The sequence below is a fragment of the Desmodus rotundus genome, chromosome 1, assembly GCF_022682495.2.
Source record: "Desmodus rotundus isolate HL8 chromosome 1, HLdesRot8A.1, whole genome shotgun sequence".
NCBI lineage: Eukaryota > Metazoa > Chordata > Mammalia > Chiroptera > Phyllostomidae > Desmodus > Desmodus rotundus.
Window position 1 is genome coordinate 200,711,236 of NC_071387.1, and position 21,601 is coordinate 200,732,836.

At 42.4% G+C, this 21,601-nt stretch overlaps 1 protein-coding gene across 1 annotated transcript in view; it reads right to left on the bottom strand.

Moving 5' to 3' along the window:
- The window catches only part of RANBP3L (RAN binding protein 3 like), a 97,964-nt gene extending 91,313 nt beyond the window's left edge, over positions 1–6,651 (bottom strand). Inside the window, exon 1 of the mRNA XM_053914361.2 lies at positions 6,543–6,651. The gene's annotated coding sequence lies outside the window, so the exon portion shown is untranslated. The remainder of the gene's footprint in view (positions 1–6,542) is intronic.
- Between the last annotated feature and the right edge of the window lie 14,950 nt (positions 6,652–21,601).

The window sequence follows — 21,601 nt, forward strand, 5'->3', positions numbered from 1 at the left end:
GCAGGCCCACGGGAGGCTGGGACTCACAGGATGCCTCTGGATGGGCTCTAGGGCAAGTACCTCTATGGACGTCTCTGAAAGTGCAGTCAGGAGCCACCTGCATCAGAATCACTGAAGTCTGTGTTAGAATGCAGACTCCTGAGCCCACCTCAGAGTTCCTAGATCATCCCTGGGATAAGACCCGGAATCCTTACTTCTCCTTGAGCGCTTCTGCCCTCAGTGAGTCAAATATATACCCCAGCCTGGGAGTCTTGGACTAACACAAGGCCATGTCTCAGGGACATAGCAGTTGCCTTTTAGTGCAATCCATGTTGGTGGATGGCAACTGGAGTCTGTTCATGCAAATAAGAAAAATTTTTAAAATTGGCATTGTCAATATTTATATAAGAAAAGCAAAGGCATCTGCCAAGTGAGTTTAGCAGTGATCACATATAAAATCACGATAAAAAGATGGGATTCTATAGTTAGCAGAGCTGGCCTAGAAACATTGGTGGGCTCCAGCACCAGCAGGCGGACCAGATGGAAGGGGAGATCCAGGTGGTGGCCTGGACCCATCTGGGGACTGGTTGACAAGGGACAAAATCGTTTCTACCAAACTCAGTGTCTCCCATGGAGTTTTCACTAAGACTTTGAAGGTTGATTTCATCTCTTAAAGAGTTCCGAAATATAAAACAACCTTCCATCCCCACTCTCAACCTCCTTTACCAAAAGAAAGGCAATCCTGAAATCCTTTATGGCCAAAATGATCCTTGGATGAATTAAAAAACAAAACAAAACAAAACATAGTCCAGGAACCAAAAGTAATAAAAAGAAATTCCATTTTTCCATTGTGGTTTTTAAAGAAACTAAGAGAGATTCAAATCCTATCACTCAGCAATATTTAAAGTCCCCTTTCCCATTGTTCTTTCTCTTTGACATGTCTTAGCTGCCCAAATGGTCTTTCTCCTCACTCCAATTCTCAGTTCTCTGTCCACTGAGCCTCTGTGCTTAGTGGGGCTGAAAGGTCAAGTATAGAAGAAGGGAATCCTCAAAACAAGAGCCTTAAAAGAAATCATGTCCTGAATTTTTGGGAGTTCATTGTGAGGCCTATGTGGGACATTTTCAGCTTCTCTAAAATGGGGTTTGCAAAGTCATTTCCATCACTGTGTTCTCTTCCTTTTCCACCTACAGGGTCTTGCACATGTTTAAAATAGATAGAAGCCATTGTAGCAGAGTGCAGAGCATGGGTCCCCTGAAAAAGAGGGGAACAACCCCTGTAATTCTGTCTTCAGGCAGGACTGGGGGAAGGGGAGAGCAGATGGTACATAGGTGAAGATATAATGTATAACAAAAGGCAAGTTTAATAGCCTTGCCTTCCTGAAGGGAAGAGGGTTGTGGCCCAGGGCGAATTGTGTACTGACTGAGAGGTGCAGTGACTCATAATGCCTACCCTGATACCCCTGTGCCACTGGGAACTCTCGTCCCCACTAAAGATGGCAGCCAAAAGAGGGTAAAAGACACTGGGGAACTGGCAAAAATGGCATATGCTAACACATCATAAGGAAGGGCTGGATATGAGATCACATAGGGAGTTCCAGGCTGAGCATTTAAATTAAGGTGGGCTGCAGGTTAGGAGGGGAGAGAGCCATGAGGTGTGCAGCAAGCAAGGAGGTCCACTGGGAGGTCTGAAAGTCAGTGAGTCTGCCACGAGGTTGGGAAGTCCGCCTGGAGAAGACGGCAGCAGAGTTGGCTGTGCTACAGGGTACCTGCCTGGCCACCCAGATTTGTGAGAGGTGCTTGGAGCTGAACTGTGACCAGGAATGCTGAGCCACAGACTTCTGCTTTTCTGAAAGAAGGTACCTCTGAGTGGCATATTCTGAAACTGACCTCATTTGGCAAGGGGAGGCAGGACTATGTGTTTTGGGGTGTTTTTAAAGGGAGCAGGACTTAACAGCAGAAGTCTGCCATTATTCTAAATCTACATAACCTTTAAATAAATAATCCCTTTCCTTTTTCACCAGACTCTTGCCTTGGGAAGACACGCCTCTTGGCAGTGGGCAATCGAACCCCACAGCAGGTCCAGAACATCTTTGGTGGGGTTCTACAGCCACCAGACAGGCCTCCAAGAGGGTAGAAGTTGATGAACAGAATAGTTTGTGTATTTGATTTGGATGATGCGATAGTAAAGCTTATGTGTCAACCTGACTGGGCTAAAGGATACCCAGGGAGCTGGTAAGACATTATTTCTGGTTGGTTTGTGAGGGATTTTCTGGAAGAGATTAATTAGCATTTGAGTTGGTACACTGAGTAAAGACGATTGCTCTTCCCAAGCAGATGCATTTGCTTTTCCAATCCATTGAGGGCCTGACTAGAACAAAAAGGCCGAGGAAGAGCAAATTTGCTGTGTTTGCTGGAGCTGGGACATCTCTATCTTCTCCTGCCCTCAGACATCAGAGCTCCTGGTTCTTGGGCATTTGTACTCCAACCTAAATTTACCGTTGGCTCCCTTGGCTCTCAGGCCTTTGAACTCGGACTGAATTACACCATCCCGCAGGCGTTCCTGGTTCTCCAGCTGCAGATGGCAGACTGAGGGACTTCCCAGCCTCCATAACCACATTTACCAATTCCTATGATAGCTAGAAAGATGGAAAGGTCTATATCTATCTGTATCTACATCTTCCATCGGTTTCATTTCTCCAGAGAACCCTAACTGATACAAATGGTAAGTGAACATTTTATTCTCTGAATTCCAACTGTTTCATTAACACTCCGAACACCCTATTCTGGTGAACTGCTTGATCCTACCCAGCAGGTGAAAAGACCAGGGAAAAGAGCGAACAGTCACTAGGTGTCAGCAAGAGGCCTCCTTCCCAGATGAGACCAAAGAGCCTGGTCTCTGCGCTCCAATCGAAATATTTACCTTATGTCCTGCTGAGAACATCAGCATTTTGGAGAACAACATTTGCATCTAGGAGAGAAAACAATTGAATGATGTCAGAAATAACTTGTTAGTACAGGAGGAGCTAAAATGTTGGGTTAGGTTTTCCCAGCTTTGATTTCTTAAGGGAACATTGCCATCAGAGGCTGGGCAGATTTCCAACAAGGTAGGGCAATCCCCAGGGTCCCAGGTTACTGGGAAGAGGGTCTAGCTCTGCCTCTCATTTACCATGGCTGGTAACAATGTGAAAAAATACAGATCATGTCTTAGTGCCCTGGAATTTCTTCACTATTTGACCCTGGGTGGAGTCTACATTAGGAAACCCAGATTTACAAAAATGCAAATTATTTATGAAGAAATCCTTCAGTTTAGAGAGTTACCATAAGAACATCTATAAGTACCTTTGCAAAATATGGTTCCAGGTATAAAGCTCTGATTCACCCACAGCTTTTCAAGAACATTATGAGAAATACTGCAAAGAAGTCCACGGGGCCCAACTACTTAACAGCAGCTGAGCGGCCCATCTGGGAAACAGCTCGCAAACCCTTTTAGACAAACTCAATGAGGCAGGGTGACTGGCAGTCCCCGAGCCCCTGCCAGCTCATTTGCGGCCAGTATTTTTCACAGATGCTCCCTGGTGAGTAGCAATTTCCGGATATTTTTCAAATGATTTTCATCCTGCCAGCTGGGCACAGTTCAGGGAGCGGCAGCTTGGAGAACTCAGCCGGATGGACCAATCAAAGGCAGCCTGCCTGCCTGGTTTGGATTACACTGGACTTTTGGAGCCTTGCCCTGAGGTTAGCACACCCCCTGTTCCCCTCCGCTGTTGATTTCCATCCTCCCTGCCCTCCTTCCACTTCCTTAATCTTCTTTGCCCCTGCTATGAGTTCACTGTGAAACCGTCTCACCCTCTCCCTCCACTTTCTCTCCAGGCTGACACCATTAATGCCCAGGCAATGGGGTGGAGTGAGAAAAATATCCAAGGACAGAAAATTTTTTATTGAAATCTAGTCCCCGTTCTGCCACTAGGTAGCTACATGGCCTTGGTCAAGTTGTGTAACTTCTCTGGGGCTCAGTTTCCTCTTTGTTAAAATGTGAGAGCCCGTCACTAGCCTCATGTGAGGCCTTCGGTAAGTCATCTGAATCATTCCATTAAGCTGCACATCTGACAACAGCCACCCCCACCCCCCTCACACTAAGTATGTTTGCTGAGATATATCAGGACATGGGATTTCTGAAGCCATGTTTGTTGCATGGGCATACTGTAGTGACAGTTGAAGCTGAACATTAAATTCGGAAGAAGACAAGAAATCCATTATTCATGTTGCTCGGGGCGAGCAGAGGCTGGAAGAAATGCAGTAGCTGTAAAAATCAATGGTGAAATGGAATTTATTGCCTCTCTGAGTCTGATATCCCAGCACTTTTCCTCCAGGGTCCCAGGATCCTGAATAATGAATAATGAATAAAAACTCTCTCTCCATGACCATATGCAAAGATGGAAGGATGGTGAAGGGTAAAGAAAAGAGAAAGCTGTTGGAAAGTGTAACTTTATTATTACTGTAAATTAAAAGTGATGTTTCTCCAGATTATAAAATAAAGAAATATGAGGAGTACTGAAAAATATAAATCATTAAATAAAATCACTCAAAGATACCTATTCAAAATTTTGACTATTTCCCAGTACCTTTTCTGATCTGGAAGCTGTGAAAACAGTTTCCTCTGCTATTTCAAAGTTATCGGTCTTACCCTGAATCATCCTGGCTCATGAAAATCTCTAGGTCCTAGAGATTCCAACTACCAGTGCCACTTTTGGTTTTCTTTCCCACATTTCACCCTAACCCAAATGAAAATAATGTTAACAGGTGACTATTTGAACATGCGACAGAATTGGGGGTAAATTTTGAGTTACTGTTGCTTAGTATTCGCAGATAAGCCTTTGTTCTCTGTTTTGGTACAGGGTACAAGACACTTTTTCTAATATGAACTTTTTGCTCCTCTGCCTTAAATTCTTCAATGACTTCCCATTGCACTTTTGTTTGAAATACACACTCCTCAAGAGGGCTTCCAGGGACCACCATGGTTAGACCCCCTGCCTCTCCCTCTGGTCTTGGTTCATACCTCACTCTCCCACACTCTCTCTTCCAGCAGTACTGGTCCTTTGCCTAGGCTGTCCCTCTTCATGAAGCACTCTTCCTCTTCCCATTGACAGGCTAATTTCTTATTTATTCATCCAGCTAGAGTTGGTCCTTTTACTAGATGCTCCCCCTGTGTTTTTCCCATGTGAGCACTCATTGCATTTCATTGCTAAGGTTTTGTGTTGGGGGTTTTTTGGTTCTTTTTTTTTTTTTTTTTTTTTTTTGCCTTTCCTGCTGGACTCTAAATACCTTGAAAGCAATTACTAGCTGTTTTGCTCACCACTGTTTCCCTCTCCCCAAGCATGAGCTTTTTGCAAAGTGAGTATTCATTCAATAAACAAGAGTTGAATATATTAACAAATGTTATCTTTAATCCACATTAATCAAGAAAGCTCTTCAAGAGCATATATATACATAACACTACTGTCTTTCAGAGTTGGAGATTTCGTAAATGATCAGCACTTTGAAGATAGAAATATACTTGTACCCTTTTTTGAAACTCACAATACTTGGCTTTGGAAAGTTGACATTGAGACCTTTATATGGCTTTTGTAATTGCTATTGTGACTCCTAAACTCCCCCAGAGTAGGACCAGAACTACAGAGATGATTGACACCCCTGTGTCCTATGACCCCAGAGAGCAGCATTAACATTTGCATTCTCCATCTTACTCCTCAGAGTTTTAACAGAAGCAACCTCTAGCATTAATACCCCTCGGCCTCATAATGCAGGCTCCTAACTTGTATTAAAACCTGATAATGATAAACCGTACATGCAGGAAATGTCCAGTTATCAAAGAAATGGAAAACTAGGGCTTAACTGAAAGCAGCATGAAATCCAAAGTTACCCCTATTTGGCATACTAGGCATTTTCCTATGAATGCAGCAGCCAATTCTGTCTTTATGGTCATAATAGAGGGTTGTCATTCTCTGGGCAAAGAGAATGTCCCTCCTATTTTCAGGAAGAGGGATCCAGGGAGAGACTCAAATAATGAAAGTCAGTCATTATTAGCATCTGCCTCCAGCCCACCTACAATGCAGCCACCATTGCTCTGCCAGGCGAGTTCCCTCACTGCCTTCCAATATGTAGAGGGGGGAAGGGGGAAAGGACAGGCTGTATCCCAACATCCCTAAAAGCAGGATAATTTAATCATTCTATCAAATTTCTGATAGTTGCAATAATTTATAATGAGCAACATAACCTGTGAAGCTACATCATAGTTCTTTGTTCTGTAAAAGTGTGAAAATCCCCTCCTATCATTATAAAAGATAAAACTATGAGCAATCACACCTTAAGGAGATACTTATCCCTGCAAGTCCACATAAACCCCTTTCCATGCTCAGCTTACACTATTCTTATCTTCACGTCATGCTTATTCCCACTATCAACCATTGCTCATGCTGACCAGATACCTGGAAGCAATGCCTCTCTCTCTCTCTCTCTCTCTCTCTCTCTCTCTCTCGTGCTTTCACATTTGCAATCCAACCTACCCCAAGTGGACCAACTTCTTACTGTCTTCTCTCCAAGATCTTCCACAACCCCTCCAATCCACATGGTCTGCTATATCCTGGACTCTCTTTGCTCTTACAGCCGGCATTACTCATTGCGATGATTAATTACACTCTACTGCACTGTCTGTTGGCCGTCTCTCTCCAGCATGAAGCTCCCTAGTGGATCTGTAAGTCCCTAGGAGGAAGACACTGTGACTTAAACTTCTTTGGGTTTTTATTACAGCACTTGTCACACAAAGAAATGTTGAAAGACATAGTAAATGATTGCACCATCACAAAACTAAGAGTAAACAAAATTAGACCATATTGGTAGGATCCATAATACTTAATTATAGCCAGTTAGGAAAGAATTCATTTAACAACACATAGACTAAGGAGAAAGCAACACATTAGTTTTTCTTTTCAGGTGGATGTCTTTACAATCCAAGACTGAAATGAAGTGACCAGACAGTGAAATGCTTGTTTTCTGGATTTTAATGTGAAACTGCTTATAAATAACTTTCTTTAACCAGCTGATTTAAAGTACTCTTAACTATTTGTAGCAGACCTGCTTTCATAGTTCAATGTTGCCTGAGCACCCATTGCTTCCCATTTTTTAGTGATATTTCAAAATATCTAAGATATATATAACAGATTAAAATGAACTATATGAGCATCTACAAAAAACCTATAGCTAATACTACACTTAGTGGTGAGACTGGAAGCTTTCCCACTAAGATCAGGAATAAAGCAAGAATGCTCCCTTTCACCACATCTTTGCAATATTGTCCTGGCAGTCCTAGCCAATGCAATGAGACAAGAAAAGGTAATAAAAGATATGCAAATTTGGAAATTTAAAAAAAACAGTCTTTGTTCGCAGATAATATGATGTTCTACACAGGAAATCTGAAAGAACTGACAAAAACACCTAAAACTAATAAACAATCATAGAAAGGTTGCAAGATACACAGTAGATATACAAACACCAATTGCTTTCCTATAGACCAGAAATAAACAAATGGAATTTGAATTTAAAGACACAATACCATTTACATTAGCACCCCCCCAAAACAAAACACTTAGGTATAAAGGTAATGAAATTATACAAGATCTATATGAAGAAAACCACAAAACTCTGATGAAAAAAATCAAGAACAAAATAAATGGAGAGATGTTCCGTGTTCATAGCTAGAAATATTATTTATGCCAAGATGTCAGCTCTTCCCAATTTGATCTATAGACTTAATGCAATTTAATCAAAATCCCAGCAAGTTATTATGTTGACATTAGCAAACTGATTCTGAAGTTCATGTGCCATAGCAAAAGACCCAGAATGTTGTAGAACAAAGTCAGAGAATTGCCACCACCCAAAATCAAGACTTACTATAAAGCTAAAGTAATCAAGACAGTATGTGATATTGGCAAAAAAAAAAAAAAATTAAAGGCAAATAGATCAATGGAACAGAATAGAGAGCCCAGAAACAGACCCACATAAACACAATGAACTGATCTTTCACAAAGCAGCACAGACAATCCAATGAAAAAACAGTCTTTAAAACAAATGGAGCCAGAGCATGTGACTATCCACATGCAAAAAAAAAAAAAAAGTGGATTTAGATACAGACCTTACACCCTTCACAAAAATGAACTCAAAATGGATCATAGAACTAAATGTAAAATGCAAAACCATAAAACTCCTAGAAGATAACTTAGGAGAAAATGTACATGATCTTGAGTATGGTGATATAACCTTTGTAGATATAATACAAACAGTCACACTCCACAAAAGAAAGGTGACAAACAGGACTTTGCTAAAATTTAAAAACTTCACTCTGCAAAAGACACTGTCAAGAGAATGAAAGACAAGCCATAGGCTGGAAGAAAATATTTGTTGTAAAAGACATCTGACATAAGGCCGTTATTCAAACTACACAGGGAATTCTTAAAACTCAACAATGCAAAAGGAAAAACCCACTTAAAAAATAAGCAAAAGACCTGAACAGATATCTCACCAAAGAAGATATACAGATGGCTGGTAAGTGTATGAAAAGATGCTCTACATTATATGTCACTGGGGAATTGCAAACTAAAATAACAATGAGATACCACTACATACCTATTAGAATGGCTAAAATTCAAAATAACAGCAACCCAATGGTGACAAGAATGTGGAACAATAGGAGCTCTTACTCATTGTTAATGGGAATGGAAAATTGGATAGTTACTTTGAAAGACAGTTTGAAGTTTCTTACAAAAGTAAACATACTTTTACATCATCCAGCAATACTTCTCTTTGATATTTACCCAAAGGAATTGAAAACTTATGTCCACTCATAAACCTACACACTGATGTTTATAGCAGCTTTATTCATAATTCTTAAAACTTGGTAGCAACCGAGATGTCCTTCCGTTGGTGAATGGATAAATAAACTGGACAATAGCCAGACAGTGGAATACTACTCAGCACTAAACAAAATGAGCTCTCAAGCCTTGAAAAGACATTGAGGAACCTTAAATACCTATTACTAAGTGAAAGAGCCAACCTGAAAAGATGAAATACAATATGAGTCAATTATATGATGCTCTGTAAAACTATACAAAGAGTAAAAGGATCAGTGATTGGCAGGGGTTAGAGGGATGAGGGGGATGGAACACCGGGTTTTTAAGGCAGTGAGATTACTCTATATGATACTATAACCATGAATACATTACACATTTATACATTACATTTGTTCAAACCCATGGAAAGTGCAACACCAAGAGCGAACCATACTGTAAACCATGGAGTTTGGGAGATAATGAAGGTTCATCTAGGGTAACAAACTTGTCGCTCTGGTGGGGGATATGATAGCAGGGAATAACGGGTGAGAAATCGGCACTTTCTGCTCATCTTCTCCCTGGTCCTAGAACTGCTCTATAAAAGCATATTTCTTAAAAACCGGAATAAAGTTTCATAAAAACATAAACTGTATGCTGATCTGAAGACTTTTTCTTTTTTTCTATTTGAAGACTTTTGAAAGGTCTCAAAATGGGAAAGAAACTATGTTCCTCTAGGCTTAACAAGAATGTTACAGTTCCTTCCTGAAGGTGGCGTATGTGTACTATGGTCAAAGAATTCTTCCCTCATTTATTAAGCAAAAAGAAAAAAAAAGCATAAAACTTTACCAGATAGTAAAACAGCTCATAAAGCCGCCATGAGTAATTCCAGCAGCGGGGCTGAAACAGGAGGCTGCTCGGAGCGCCTCTGGTTCTCCGTGGCCGGGGTGAGCTTTTACAGATGGAGTTACAGACTTACCTGTGAACGCTGCGGCTCATAACTCAGTGCACAGGTGCCTTAGAGCTGAAGGAACGTTTGCAGAGCCGACTCCCTGGGCTTTGTCACAGGCACCAGGAACTTCATGAGCTGTGGAAGGCCACAAGATATCCAGTGGGAATGACAGGTCTCAGACCTGTACAGAACCTGTGGCCAATTTATTCTCAGCCACAAACATTTGAATTGTGGGAACTAGTTAAACTAGAGGGGAAAATGCCCCTAATTAACAAGTTTCTAAAGTCAGCTTCTACATAGCAATGCCCTCTGACACAAGTGAAACACACATATTTCTGCACTTTAACCTCAGAGATCCTGATGTCAAGGGCTCTGGGTGGCAGGGGGAGCAATGTCCTTTGGAAGGAGCGATGTCTCCCTCCTGAGAGGTATGTACACTCAGGTGGAATAGTCACATACTAGGAATTATGGAAAAGGGACCTTTCACTTGAGTACTAGAGAATTCCTAAATTCCCTTCCAACTCCAAGCTCACTTAAGTCTCAATAAATTTATGTCTAGCAAATAAATACGCCTGTGCATTTTATAGGTTTCACTCTGTTGGTACCTGCAGACCTACGGAACTCTATAATATTCCAAATAACCATGCGCTGGCCCAGGTCTGGGCACACAGGAGGTGCCCAATTCATGTTGGTTGAAATGAAATGAACTTCTTGACTGAGGGAGAGACAGGTGAGTTAGGGTTCCCTGAACCTTGTGGCCCTCAACTCCTGCAGGTGCCGCCCTACTTATGCCAGAGAAAATGCTGTAAAAAGCAAGACAGACATACTCCGGAGTCCAGTCCAGGCAGTGCACGCTCCTAAAACTTCTGGAACAATGGTGGGTGCCTCCAGAGTTACTAAACTTTAACCATTGAATCTCGGGAAGGCCTTTCACTGACTGTTCTCCTTGAGGACTGCAGCAGGATAGCAGCCTAAGGCCTCCCACCACAAGAAATCAGAATATGGCCAAGAACCGCTCTCAAGGATAGATTCGGCATTAAAGAAAATGAGCCTTCCCTTCATTAAAGAAAATTTGCTTGATTTACTGCACAAAAATCGAATTGCAGTATATGAGAAAGAAGTAGCCTTAATTGGAAGGCTCTTAAATAGGTACCTCTCCCAAGAGACCAGTAAGTCTCTTCCACAAAAGGCCCGGTGTGGAAAAGGGAAAAGCTGGGTATTATGGATTATTTGGGCATTGACCTTCTTGAAGACTGGTGGAAGGAATGAATTAGGTGAGCTCAAGATCCCTTTTATTCTATGAGTCATGGCTTTGTTAAAAACAAGCGAATTACTGATGCCACACGGCCCCATTTGGAAGACGAAATTCAAGCTACGGTACAAGTAACAACAAGAATCAAGTACACTCTGCAGAACACAAAATTCCCACAGTCCAGTGATGCTCCTGTTGCCTCGAGATGCCGGCTCATCACGCAGCCCCTGTGACCTGTCTTTCCCCCATCCTAAGTCACTGCTCTGTGAGACCACGAACAACTCGCGGGCCCTGTCTGTTAGCGTGCGTCTAGCACAGTGCCTGGCAGAGAGAGGCAGAAGGCACTTGGTAAGCATGTGATGAATGAAGGAAGTTCACAGTCCTCCCTTCCAGTGCTAACTACAGCTAATACTAACTGAACGCCTCTGTGTGCCAGCCACTGTGCCAAACCCTTTAGAGATACTACCTCATTTAATCCTGAAAACAACCTAATGAGACAGTTACCACCATCGTCCTTGTTCTAATCATCACTATTTTCCTATGAAGAAACAGGCCTAGACTGGAAACCATTTACACTACATTGCAGATTGGTTTTTACCCCGTCAGCGTGGTGGGAACGGGGCATGGGGGGAGGGTGGGGTGCAGTGTGTGAGAAATCTGTGGATTGCTTCCTTTCAAATCACAGTGAAGGTCCCAACTCACACAACAGCCAGTTGCTTAGCAATCTGGGCAAAACTTAGGTAGAGATGACATTTTTGAATAGAGATTGTCAAAAAGCCAACGGGCAAGAGTGACTTTTCTGTCTCCCATTTTCCCTCAGCCTCCTCTCCTGCTTCCCAGTGCTGACAAAGGGCATTGAGACTGAAGCCTCCAAATTTAAGTGAATCCGTAACTGGTAGTGACCAGTGTTTTGGGGGAGTCGAGGGTGGCAGCTTAGGGCTTTGATATTCTATTGCAAAAGAACATATGAATCTTCTATCTCCATTTATTTTAAAAAAGAAGCGCCCACTCGCTGAGAGTTCACTAGGTGCCAGTCACTGTGCTATGCACCCTGAGTGCAGTATCTCAACGAATTCTCAGGACAACAAACATCCCTCCTGATTTAACTTGATTTCCTTTTGCTTCAATGTCATGGGCTGGTTTGTGCATAGGTGAGCAGGTACAGCTGACAGCCACGGGCTGTGTGTTCAACTATGGAAGGGAGGGATAAGCACAGAAGCTTTGGCAGATTTTTTTTTAACCAAACAAGGCAAAAAGAACTGTTTCCTTGACAACCTGCCATGTCTGACTTGGTCAGTCCCAAAAAGCCAAGACCGGCACCGGACTCCGCATCTGTGCAGCTCTGTGGAACGCACTCCACCTGGCCCTCTGAGAGCAGATCTTTCAGCTCAAAAAGTTCTTAAGCCAAGAGGGCGAGGAAGAATCCATTAAGACAAAATAAAAATCTGCATTTAATTTTTATCACAAAAAAATTCCTGATCTCTTCTCCATCAGGCAGGTCTACTAATCTGTAGACCACCTTGACTTGACTTGGAAAAAGGCGCCCCCTATGGGTGACTTTGGTGCACCGCTTGGCAAGTTGAGGGCAGGTACCTCTGTACCCTTGGCGCTTGTACCCTGACACGCAGCTCAGTGCCAGGCCCCGTGGCTCAGTGAGAAGGGAACGAGGCTGGATTTCAGCCTCCACTCACCCCCTGCTCAGGTGCACCCAAGCCACCTGCATATCCACCTGCAGCAGGACCACCATCATGGACAACTGCATGTCCCAGAATGACAGTCCAAGGACCCCACACCACTCACAGAGGGGTTTGATTGCCCTACTCTTGTCAACCTAAAAAATTAGGAAATTTCACACAAAATTGAGATTTCAAGCTTTCCTTGAGAAATTAGAAGCTCTGGGAACATTGGGCCTGGGATTGGAGCTACTTTATGTATCTACTTACTATACTTTTTAATTTAACACTATATCTTGGGTTTCACTCCACATTAGCACATAAAGAGCTACCATTTTTAAAAAATTACTCTTTGTTTTAAGTTTTTGAATAGATAATACTTGTATCGGATACAAAATTCAAAAGCTACAGAAGGGTTTAAACACACTGTCTCCCAAGCCCTGAGCGCTGCTTTCCCCAAGGCGTCCCCTCTTACCGGCTCTCCCAGAGATGTATACACACATACACAAACACTTCTAAGTACTTCTGAGCGAACGTCGATTGTAGGGTGCATCCTTATTTTGGGCTCACAAAGTAAGAACAAAATCCCAGTAAGGTCATGATACCATGCCTTAATGAGGGTTCCACTCAGTTCATAAATCAATCAAGTCAGCCTCCTATTACTCTGAAATTCGTTTTATCTGTTCCAAAGTCCTCAGCGGATTTTCCTGCCCTTCTTTTGCATTGCTTGAAGCATGGCAGTCAATCCTTTCTACATGTAGTTTTATAAGAAAATGTAACATGGTTTTATCTACTTGTGGACATTTTCATTTCTTAGGTCTTTAAAAAAGACTTAGTTATTGCTTTGAATCATTGAGATCAGATATATACATAATTGATTGAAGCGATCCCCCCATTTATTTTGGTATAAAAAAGTGAGGTAGGAATCTGACTTTATGTTTCTCCAGCTGCCATCTCCAGGTTACTACAGTTCCCACCACTGCCTATTGTGGCACCTTGTACAACTTCACTCATGTTATTTGTCTGACCCCTACAGACATTTAGTTCTCAACACCTGGATAATTGGACAAATGGCTGGCACAGGGCAATTAGCAATCTCGTGGGTGGTACATTTGCTATGAGGGGTGGAGTGGTTTCAGCACAGTCGGCACAGACTGTAATAAGACCCATAGGGCTGTGCCATGGGCTCAACTGGGAAGAACCCTTCAGGCGCCCGCCCACAGCTAGAGTTGCTGCGGTTGCCTGACCTGGGGCTTCTGCCCTCTAGCTTCATTCACCTCCCTCATTCTTGTGCATGCTGTGTGTAGGTCACTGATGGGGGATGTACACAAATACAAGACACACTGAAGAAGAACAAAGCTGAAATCAAAACCTGGGAACAGGCTTCTGTACTTGTGAAACATATAATAGCTCAGTGCAAATGGACAGGGTTGCTCTTAGACAGATACATCTGTGACTTTGTACCTCGCACTTGGAAGATGTCTCTCAGATGTTTGAGGAATGAGTTCTAGCCCTTACTCAGCTAGGACACCCTATGCATCCTTGAATAAGCCACTCACTCTGTGGGCCTCGGTTCATTAGCCTGGGCTACAAAGTGATGAATTTATATTCTTGATCTAGGTTCTTAAGCTTTTTGCAGAATGCATACCTTTGAAATAAACTTAATTTTACATAAAACTGCAGAGCTTTCACAGACTTCCTGATACCCATTCATTGGTTTCCATGATGACTATCCATTTCTTTCCTTTATGCACATTCTAAGTTTCGCCAATTTTCTCTTGTGCCCTTGTCATAAAGATAGTATTTGGTGGGGCTTAGCTGCTGGACATTAAAGATACTTCCCAGTCTCCTATTCCCTGAAAGAGTAATAAGGAAACAGCCTTGCAGAGGACAGCCATGGCCCTGGCATCTGAGACAGAGAAGAGATTTGCTACCCCCAGTGTGAGCATGTAACCAAAAGCTGGTCCAGCGCCTGCACTATGAAAGCCAATATTCAAGAGGCAGGTGCTGATGTAAAGTAAAGTGGTTTATATTTGGAAGATGGGGGACTCAGGCCTCAAAGCCCATCTCCTGAGAAGATGGGGGACTCATGTCTCAAAGCCCATCTTCACCTCTCAGTGGAGGCAGAGGTTATTATAAGGGAGAGGGGAACAGAACAAAGAGATCAAGGGGAGGGGTTGCAAGGTTCTCTATGTGCAGATGAGCACAGTCCATTCCAATAAGGCAAGTGACAGTCCAGTGTGCATCATCCCGGCTTCACATCATCCTAGCTCCATGGATGAAGGTCAGCAAATCCCCTGGAGCTGGGATGCCTGAAAGTCAGAGTTTGTATCTTTTGGGTTTGTTCCTAGGATTCTTATACAAATACGCTGTTCACCTACAAGATACACATTAGTTGGCATCAGTACTTACAGAAACAATGTCAAAAGAATGGTGGGAGTGACTTACAATGTACTACAGTTACAATTTTCCACCGTTACCAGTATGCTCAATAATCACTGTCTGGACACCTTTGCAGCGAGGGCCCGGACCTCAGTCTTGTTTCTGCCCTAGATTTAGAACTGGAAACTGGTGGCACAGAGGAGCAGGACCGGTCACAACCCATTCTGGTGAGAGTGGCCACCGTGGCCATAGCTCCACTCTGTCTCTGGAGCAGCAGAGGCCACCACCAGTGTCAGTGCCCAGGTCTGCTTCGGAGACGCTGGCTGTGCAGTCTGCAGCCTCCGGGCCAGGGCCAGGGCCAGTGGTGTCTACACAGGGCAGGTTCGCTGCAGCATTCTGGGCATTATGCACGACTGATTCCTTGGCCTGACTCAAGATTCTATGTGCTACCAATAAATTTACTATAATTCCCCTTTCTTCTTAAGTTAGCTAGAGTTGATTCCTGTTGCTTGCAAGTAAAACGACATGTACCTTAACCATGCTGAGTACAATGACTCAGACATTACTTTCCAACAAGAGACTTCTTGAGTCAGGGTATGAAATGATGAAATCACACAACTTAATGCAACTGTGGTACTGTCCTTCCCCTTGGCTTACTAAGAAACTTGCAAAAGTAACCACGACAAGGGCAAAACTAAATAATGAGAAGTCTCTCAGGTTATTCCTACACTATTCCCTTGATTACCTGCAAAGACTGCATGTATGTAGGCTTCGTCAGTCATTTGAAATTTGTCATTAAGCAGTATGCATATGTCATACATACATTTTTGAGTGCCTACTATGTGCCAGGAACTCTGCTGGCTGCTGGGACAGATTTGTAGAAGACAAAGATCGGTTTCCCTCTGAGATAAGCAGGAAAGTTCAACAGAACGTAATGAGGGCTATGAGAGCGCCGCAGGAAGGAGGACTGGCCAACCCTATGTTGGGTAGTCAAAGAAAAAGCATAACATCATCCAGTTGAGCTCTTTTCAATAGACCATGGTGTGGTCAGGTTGTGTCTTTGAGACTGTGTGAGGTTTCCAAGGCAACAAGTAGTGGGAAATACAGTTTTACCCTTGTGATCTTGAGAAGTCCCTGTAACTTCTATGTAAAGCCTTCTTAGTGTTCCCTAAGTTTTCCTAGAGAGTGGTGTTTAGGCTCTAGCAAGCCTAACTTCATTTGGATTTGGTTGTTGTCCTTCTCCCCCAAGAATCAGCAGGAGTCCCACCAATTCAGAAATGTTCACCCTGCTTTTTGCTTTGTGCATCATTGCCTGCAGAAAGGTCCCAGGGTGAGAACTGGGCTGGAAAACAAGTGTTCGTTCAGGCCTGACAGGTGCAGTAGGACAGACTCCACAGAGGCTACTGCTGAGAGAGAAGCTCTCCTATAACAGCAGCCTGACTTAAGGCTCGCCCATTGAGGGTTAGGGCTTTGGGGAGACAGTGTATGGGGAGAGAAAGCAATTCGCCAAGCAGTCGGGTTGCCAGGGCCACGTGGGCTGGGAGGCAGGCATTTGCAGGAACAAGGTGTGACGTTCATAGTCTTGTTTCTGACCGTCCCTGCATCGCGAGCTCTTCCTGGTGGGTCAGGAAGAGAACTTCCCTGGACACAGTCCTCGCCTACGTTTCCCACGCCAAATATTGCTGAATATTTAAGGACCATTTTACTCACTGTGAAAAAATATCCACAAGAAAAATAAAAGAAACTCTTGTGAATAAAACCTGAAACAAAGGATTCTGCTGCTGAGAGATCTAAAAAAAACCCAACAAATCAACTATTCTGGAAGTTCAATTTAAAATCAGCGTTTGGAATGGGAAGCACATTTTCCTCACAGCAGCCTCGTTATAAATTGTGATTTAGTTCCCAGATGAGCTCACAAAGGGCTACTTAACTCACAATGTTCCTGTAAAATTATTCATGCTGTCTTAGCCCTGTATAATATTTGCTTTAAAAAAAACTGTATATGTTCATTTTCTACCATAAAAGCTCACTGGAGGAAACTTTAAAAATAGAGAAAGATATAAAAAATAAAGAGAGAACCATTTGAATACATTTGATTCCAGTCATCTAAAAATTTTAACAGAATTATTATGGTATGATTGACATACAATGACCTGCAATATTTAAAATATATAAATTGATAAGTTTGATATATGTGCATATCTATGAAACTATGACCACAACCAATATAATGAATATATCCATCACCCACTCTCCCTAAAACCTCAAGCCCCTTTGTATTCCCTCCTCTGCCCCCAACTCCTGGCCAAATACCAAGCTGCTTTCTGCCACTAGAGGCTAGGTTGCATTTTCTACAATTTTATAGACACTCATGAGAAGGTATAAGGAGAACTCCTCACTCAAGAGAGGATACAGCAGCTAAACTTGAACCTGAGTGGAGACAGAGAAGAGGTGCCCCTCCCAGGAGGACCAGAATCCAGAATTCCCAGTTTACTTAACTCATGGAACTTGACAGAGTCATTGTTAACAGTCTGGACTCTGGCCCTGGCTGGTGTGGCTCAGTGGATTAGCACCGGCCTGTGAACCAAAGGGTCGCCGGTTTGGCTCCCAGTTTAGGCGCATGCCTGGGTTGGATGCCAGGTCTCCAGTAGGGGGTGTGTGAGAGGCAAACACACATTGATTCTTCTCTCCCTCTTTTTCTCCCTCCCGTTCCCTCTCTCTAAAAATAAGTAAATAAAATCTTTAAAAAAAAAAAAAGGGTCTGGACTCTGGTGCCAGAGTTCAAGTTCAAATCCTACAACTGCCTCTTACTAGCTTCAAGATCTTTGGCAATTTTCTCAACCTTTCTATGCCTCCATTTCTTCAGCTGTGTAAAGAGGATAGTAAGAGTGCTTATCTTACAGAGTTTTATAAGGGTTAAATGAATTTTCAGTTATATGCTACAGAGAGGTGTTTTGATCAATGTGAGACACATATCCAACGGTGGTCCCATAAGATTATAATGGACTTGAAAAACTTCTATTGCCTTGAGACATTGTAGATCACAATGTTGTAGCTCAATGTATTACTCATGTGTTTGTGCTGATGTTGGTGTTAATAAACCTACTCATCACCCAGTGGTATAAAAGTATAGCACATACAATCAGGTACAGTACATAGTAGCTATGTTACTGGCTTCTGTACTTACTATACTGTAATTTTTATCCTTGTTGTAGAGTATACTACTTCTACTGAAAAAGTTTGCTGTGAAACGGTATGCTGTTTATGCCAGGAACAGCCTCATCCATTTGTGTTTCCCTGTATCTCTTAATTGCATCATTTCCTCTTATGCTAGATTTAGTCTTGTGTTGTTTTATAAATTTGGTGTAGCCTAAGACTACAGTATTTATAAAGTCTGCAGAAGGGTACTGTATGCCCTGAGCCTTCACACTCGCTCACCACTCACTCACTGACTCACTCAGAGCAACTTCTAGTCCTGCAAACTCCATTCATGGTAAGCACCCTGCACAGGTACACCATTTTTTAATCTTTTATACCATATGTTAGCAGTACGTTCTCTATGTTTAGATACACAAATACTTATCAAGATCCAAGATGGTGGAGGAGTAAGTGGAAGCTACACTAACCTCCTCCCAGGACCAATCTGGAATCACAACTAAATTATAGAGAAATTATCCAGAATAACCAACCGAACACTAGTGGGAGGGAAGCCTCATAACCAAGGACAGACAAGAAACGACACTTCATCACAACAAGATGGATAGGGAGTGCAGAGGAAGCACAAGAGGGCTGGCTGGGCTCCCACGGGCAGCAGCTGAGGTTCTGGAGGGATATTTCAGTGGCCACAGGGTTCCCCTGAGAAGTGTGGGGTCTAAATCCCAAGCTGGGCTCCCCAGCCTACAGCACCAGAGCTGGAAAGAAACTCAGAAAACATCCAGCTGTGAAAAGCAGCAGGGTTTCTGTCTGCCAGGGACAGATAATTGGAGATTCAGAGAGCAGCTTAAAGGGCCAACACACAAAATTTCATTTGTAGCACTTACCCTGGGTTCTGCCAGAGGGAGGGCAGAGTGGACTAGAGAAACTTGAGGAGAGCCTGGGGCTGGTGGCTCTGGCGAGAGAACTGAAGGAACAGCTACCAGGATCCCTGTGCTGAGTCATGCCCCACACTGCAGAAGCCATCTTTCTCAAGCAAAGCACTCCTCTCCAGTGGCATCAGCCTTCAGGGAAGCAATATCCTCGCTCACAAGAATTACTGTGCAACTTAGTGCTATGGAATGTTAATTCTTCCTATCCATGAACATGGTATGTGCTTCCACTTACTTGTATCTTTTTCAGTTTCTTTCTTCAGTGTCTTATAATTTTCCCAGTATAGGTCTTTTACATCCTAGGTTAGGTTTACTCCAGGTATTTTATTCTTTTTTAATCCATTGTGAATTGGATTTTTTTTAAATTTCCCTTTCTGTTAGTTCATTATTGGCATATAAAAATGCAACTGATTTCTGGATATTAATTTTGTATCTGGCTACTTTGCTAAATTCATTTATCAGTCCTAATAGTTTCTTGGAGGAATCTTTGGGATTCTGTATGTACAGTATACCATCACCTGCAAATAAAGACAGTTGTAATTTTCCCTTTCCAATTTGGATGCCTTTTATGTCTTCTCCTTGTCCGATAGCTGTGGCTAGGACTTCCAGTACTATACTGAAATTCCTATCAAGATTCCAATGATGTATTTCACAGAACTAGAACAAATATTTCAAAAATGTATATGGAACCACAAAAGGCCCTGCATAGCAACAGCGATCCCTGAGAAATAACAAAGTTGGAGGAATCACACTACCTAATATCAAACTATACTACAAGGCCATAGTAATCAAAACAGCCTGGTACTGGTATAAACACAGATGCATGGATCAATGGAACAGAATAGAGAGCCCAGAAATAAACCCACACCTTTATAGTCAATTAATATTCAACAGAGGAAGCAAGCACGTACAATAGGCTAAAGATAGTTTCTTTCATAAAAGGTTTTGGTAATATTGGCCAGATACATGCAGAAAAATGAAACTAAACCACCTTCTTACACCACACAAGAATAAATTCAAAATGGATCAAAGACTTAAATGTTAGACCCGAAACCACAAAAATCCTAGAAGAAAACATGGGCAGCAAAATCTTGTATATTTCTCATGAAATTTTTTTTATCAGACCTATCTCCCCAGGCAAGGGTAAACAAACAAACAAACAAACAAACAAATGGGACTTCATCAAACTAAAAAGTTTTTGCACAGCAAAGGAAATCATCAACAAAATAAAAAGACAACCCACTGTTTGGGAGAACATACTCGCCGATACCTCTAATAAGTGGTTAATATCCAAAATTTGTAAAGTACTTACAAAACTCAACACCAAAATAACAAACAACCCAATTAAAAAATAGGCAAAGGACACAAATAGACACTTCACCAAAGAGGACATACAGATGGCCAATAGACATATGAAAAGATGCTCAACATCAGTAATCATTAGAGAAATGCAAATTAAAACCACAATGAGATACCATCTCACACCTGTCAAAATGGCTATTATCAATAAATCGACAAACAACAAGTGCTGGAGAGGATGTGGAGAGAGGGGAACACTTTTGCATTGTTGGTGGGAATGCAGACTGGTACAGCCACTGTGGAAAGTAGTGTGGAGATACCGCAAAAAATTAAAAATGGATCTGCCTTTTGCCCCAGTGTTCTCACTTCTGGGAATATATCTGAAGGAACCCAGAACACTAACTCAAAAGAACATAAGCACCCCTATGTTCATTGCAGCATTATTTACAATCGCCAAGATATGGAAGTGGCCGAAGTGTCCATCAATATTGAGTGGATAAAACAACTATGGGACATTTCCACAATGGAATTCTACTTGGCTGTAAAAAAGAAGAAAATTTTACCTTTTGCAACAGTATGATGGACCTGGAGAACATTATGCTAAGTGAAATAAGCCAGTCAGAAAAAGACAAATACCATATGATTTCACTCACATGTGGAATCTAATGAATGAAATGAACTAACAAGCAAAACAGAGACAGACTCATAGACAGAGAGCAGATGACAGCTAGTGGTAGGGGGAGGTTAGGGGTGGAGGGATTGAGCAAAAAGGAAAGAGGACTCATGGACATGGCAACAGTGTGGTGACTACTGGGAGGAGGGGCTTATGAGGGGACTAAGTGGTAGTGGGAAAAATACAATAAAGATTAAACTAAAAAAAAAACACTATATGTTAGAATTGCCTACAATATTCAGTACAGACCGTGCTGTGCAGAGTGGTAGCCTAGGCGCAATGGCTAGTCCATACAGCCCAGGGCTGGAGCAGACTACACCATCTCAGTTTGCGTAAGCGTGCTCTGTGATGTTCGCACAATGACGATATCGCCTAACAATGCATTTCCCAGAACATCCTGTTGCTAAGTGGCGCATTGATTTATGAC